The sequence below is a fragment of the Chiloscyllium plagiosum genome, chromosome 3 (assembly GCF_004010195.1).
Source record: "Chiloscyllium plagiosum isolate BGI_BamShark_2017 chromosome 3, ASM401019v2, whole genome shotgun sequence".
Lineage (NCBI taxonomy): Eukaryota > Metazoa > Chordata > Chondrichthyes > Orectolobiformes > Hemiscylliidae > Chiloscyllium > Chiloscyllium plagiosum.
Genome location: NC_057712.1, coordinates 126,620,984 through 126,625,810, shown reverse-complemented (window position 1 = coordinate 126,625,810; position 4,827 = coordinate 126,620,984).

Here is a 4,827-nt window from a genome sequence, read left to right as displayed (position 1 = left end):
AATCGCAATTATTATCAGTTATGTACTATGATTGTTGCACCATCGAGCCATAATATAGTTCCGAAGATACCACACCAGAAGCAAAGTATTACAAAGTAAACAACAGATTATGAATAAAACACAGGTAAAGACAATAGGTTATGAAATGCTGGGACAAATTACTAGCTATAGATATGCCTTATCAATGACATTTCAAGCTCGTGATCAATTCAATAGCTCCAGTTGTAGGGGGTTGGTTACAGTTCTGCTGTTTAGTTTCTCAGTTCCCGGTTCGCGAAACCAAAGAGAGACGATGGCATGTGCCAGAGTATAATGTGATCTTGACAGACAGGTAGTCATTAGCTCGAATAATTAAAAGGAAAATCCATATTTCTCAGCATGGGATTAAAGAAAAGCCTTACTGTATTATAGACATTCAGAAGAGGCATTGTTTTGACAACCTGAATTAAGTAATCCCTTTTTTTTGAAAGCTGGAGTTTGGTTGCGGTCCTCATTCAACTTCAATAGAGATATGGTATTTGTTGTGCCCTCGTGCAGTGGCTATTTGACTCAGTTGTGTTTTGACTGGACTGGGCTCATATCCCCTACAGAGATGTCTGCTTCTCAACAGTAGTCAACTATGCAAAACATTCATTGCACCTTGTAATTCAGACTGCCAGAATGACTCATCATTTTCTGCCACAAGGTTCTTTTGTAGCAAGGAGCCCTTTCTGTTTGGGTTTGAATTGTGAGAGAGGGAAAAAAAAAAGTTGCATTCTTTTGGATTAAGTGTGACTCCATGAAAAGGTTCTCTAAATTCGCTTCATCTGGACTTGATCCAAGTTCAAGCTTCCTCGTTCCTAAGATTTGCCTTCCATTCACTGCAGAGTCACGTGTGGTACATCAACATATGTAGTAAAGGGGAGCTGCTGAAGAAAGCTCAGCATTGGATCGTGTCAATGTGCTTGGCATAGACTGAATGATTGTTAGCTGCACTCATTGCTAACACGTGTGTAATAAATTGAGTCCTGAATCAAGGCTGCACACCCCAGACTGTAGGAGTCACGTTTTGTTGGAGAGGCAAAGACAATTATTAAACAGGCAGAAGAAATGCCATAACGCTACACCGCTTTCTTCCGACCCAAAACCAGAAAACTTGCAGGGGTTCATAATTGACTTCTTGTAAACAGGAACAAGAAGTTCAGCCTCCTCTTAATCGATACATCAATTCACTTTTCCAGTCTTTCTTTAATATCTCCTGACACCTTTATGTACAAAGCATCTTTGTCTTATAGTATAGTAAGGGCAGGTTCACTCAATTCTTTCAAGAGGCAGACTTTTATTTGGAAAGGAATAATGTGCAAGATTATGGGGAGAAGGCAGGTCTATGCTCATCCAGTTGAAATTTTCCCTTCCCTAATTCATTACTTTTTCTGTAGTTGGTATTCGTCTTTTCCCAAAGCCAACTTATAACTTATGATATTATGATCACTGTTCCCTAAATTTTCCTCGACTGACCTTTGATCCACTGCATCCATCTCATTCCCCAGAACCAGATACACCAATGTTCACTTCCTCATTTTCTCAGCCAAATTCAAACTGATGGCGGAAACTTTCCTGAACACACTCTTCTCCACGTTTAGTAATGCGTAAGCCGTGATGAAGCTCCTCCCAATCTAATGTTGTCACAAAGACAGAAATTCTTAGAATCCTGAAAGGGACAGATTGCTATAATAGGAAGGCAATGACCTAGTGATAAGCGCAAGCAGGTGGGACCAGTTTAATTTAGGTTATGATTGGCATGGACTGATTAGATTAGATTATATTAGATTACATTACAGTGTGGAAACAGGCCCTTCGGCCCAACAAGTCCACACTGACCCGCCGAAGTGCAACCCACCCATACCCCTACATTTACCCCTTACCTAACACTACGGGCAATTTAGCATGGCCAATTCACCTGACCTGCACATCTTTGAACTGTGGGAGGAAACCGAAGCACCCGGAGGAAACCCACGCAGACACGGGGAGAATGTGCAAACTCCACAAAGACTGGTTGGACCAAAGGGTCTGTTTCCCTGCTGTATGCCTCTATGACTCTAGAGACCCAAGTAATGTTCTGGGGCCCTGAGTTCAAACCCTGCCATGGCAGATGGTGGAATTTGAATTCAATAAAAGTTTACAATTAATGAAGACCATGAAACCATTGTTGGGTGTCTTGGTTCAGTAATGTCCTTCAGGAAAGGAAACTGCCATCCTTACTCCAGACCCACAGAAATGTAGTTGACTCCTAACTACTCTCTGGGGCAATTAGAGATGGGTAATAAACACTAGCCTAGTCAGGGAAGCCCACCTCCTGTGAATGCAGGGACTATCCTGTGAAGTCTGGTGCATGTTCACTGCACTCCTTCTGTGATAACAATATCACTCCTCCTGAGATAAGGAGACCAAAACTGCATATAGTATTCCAGGCACAATCCAACCATACTCCTATACAATTGAAGCAGAGCTCCTGTACTCAAGGCTACTTTACATTAGCCTTCCTAATACCTTGCTGTACCTGCTCATTAGCCTTCAGTGACTTACAGGTATGAACACCTCAGTTCCTTTGTATATTTCCACTTTTCAACCACCTACCATTTAAGGAATTGGTGGCACAGTGGCTGAGTGGTTAGCACTGCTGCCTCACAGCGCTAGGGACTAGGGTTCGATCCCACCCTTGGCAGACTGCATGTGTGGAATATGTTTGCGTGGGTATCCTCTGGGTGCTCTGGTTTCTTCATACAGTCCAAAGATGTGCAGATTAGGTAAACTGTCCATAGTGTCCAGGGATGTGTGGGTTAGTCATGGGAAATCCAGGTTTAGGGGGTGGATCTGTGTGTGATGCCCTTTGAAGGGGTTGGTGTGGGTTCGATGGGCCAAATGACCTGCTTCCACACTAGGGATTCTGCGAATACTTTGCACACCCATTTCTTTTCCCAAAGTGGACACCCTCACATTTCTCCACATTATATTTCATCTTCAATGTGCTTACCCATTCACCAATAAACCCTCCTAATGCTGCTTTGCAAGTTGCATCGTTGCAAATTTAGAAATGTAAGCATTTGCTCTCCGCCTCATCACCATTGATTTATTTATTGTGAACATCTGGGGGGGGCTTTCCAATGAACCCAGGCATAATTTCCCATTGCATTCTTAAGAATAACTCTGGCAGATATTCAACAAGAGAAACTGAACTACAAAGCCTTGAAAAGACAGATTCATGGCAAGATTCTACAAGGCAGCTCCAGTCAAGGGAATAAGCATTTCAGATGTGCAAAGAGAGCTGCAGGAGCAAGTCTCAGCTCAAAGCTAAGTGGAGCCAGACCTAGCAGTGCCAGATTGCATTGAATACTGATAAAGTATAAGATCTAATTAAACGTTCAGCCACAGATAGTAAATGGACATGAAGGCTAGTGTAGGCAAAGGAGTAACCCTCGTGGTTAAGGGGACTTTTAAAAAAAAACAGCGCAGTTACAAACCAGAAACGCTAAAAGTTCAAAATAACTTACCTTTCAGAGTGAGAATGGTCATCGTTGTTGGCTGAGGTGAAAACCAAGAACGTTAGAAGTAATGCCAACAAAGGTCATAACGGCACAAATGTCGCAAAATGAGAGTGACAAAGAGGCAATTTTGATGCTGAGGCAGACGCATTCCAACAGAAGAGAGTGAGGAGATTGTTGAGAGTGTAATCAGAGCAGAAGATCTACAACTGAAGCCATGGTTACAGTGGGAAAGGTTTATTAAAGCCAAAGAAACCAGGATTCATTCGGAGAAGGTGTTAAAGGGAATGCAATGTCTGACATTATTAGACAGATTAGACCGCAGGCAGTGTGGTTCTTATATTTGAAGAGAACTGTTGAGCAAATAAGATTCATCTTTCAGACAGCAGACAGCCGGATGTATTCAGTAAAGTTGGAGAAAAGGAAAGGATTTTTTTTTTGAACTAGGCTGTGAAGGGTGGGAACACCTCAGCTTTGAGTGAAGAAGGGATGGTGGTGTAGTGGCTTTGACACTGAGCTTGCTGAGCAGAGGTTCAGGCTTGTGGTGTTGGGGTTGAATCCCACCAGGGCTGATGATGTAATTTAAATTCAATTAGTGCAACCTGGAATTAAATATCACTCTAATTGTAACGATGAAACCAATCACAATTGTCATACAGGCCTGACCTGGTTCACCCCTGTCCTTTAAGGTAGGAAACCTGCCTACAGTGATGTGGTTTCCTCTGAAATGTGATAGCATGCCATCCCCTTCATTGTGATATTATCACGGAACTGTTAATCCAGAGACCCAGCTAATGTTCTGGGAAGGTAAAAACAATGACTGCAGATGCTGGAAACCAGATTCTGGATCAGTGGTGCTGGAAGAGCACAGCAATTCAGGCAGCATCCGAGAACAGGCAAAATCGACGTTTCGGGCAAAAGCCCTTCATCAGGAATAAAGGCAGAGAGCCTGAAGCGTGGAGAGATTCCACAAATTCTGAACCTTTATCAGAAGAAATTTCTCTTCTCATCTGTCTTAAATATACAATCTCTTATTCTGAGATTATGCCCTGAAGTTTGATATTCATCTTCCACATCCAATGTGTCAAGACCCCTAAGAATCTTCCATGTTTCAATGAGGTCACCTCTCATCCTTAAATTCCAATAAATACAGGGCCAGCCTGCTTGACTATTCCTCATAAAGGTGAAAGTGGGTACTGCAGAAGCTGGAGATTAGAGTTGAAAGTGTGGTCCTGGAAAAGCACAGTAGGTCAGGCAGCATCCAAGGAGCAGGCGAATTGATGTTTCGGGCACAAGCCCTTCATCA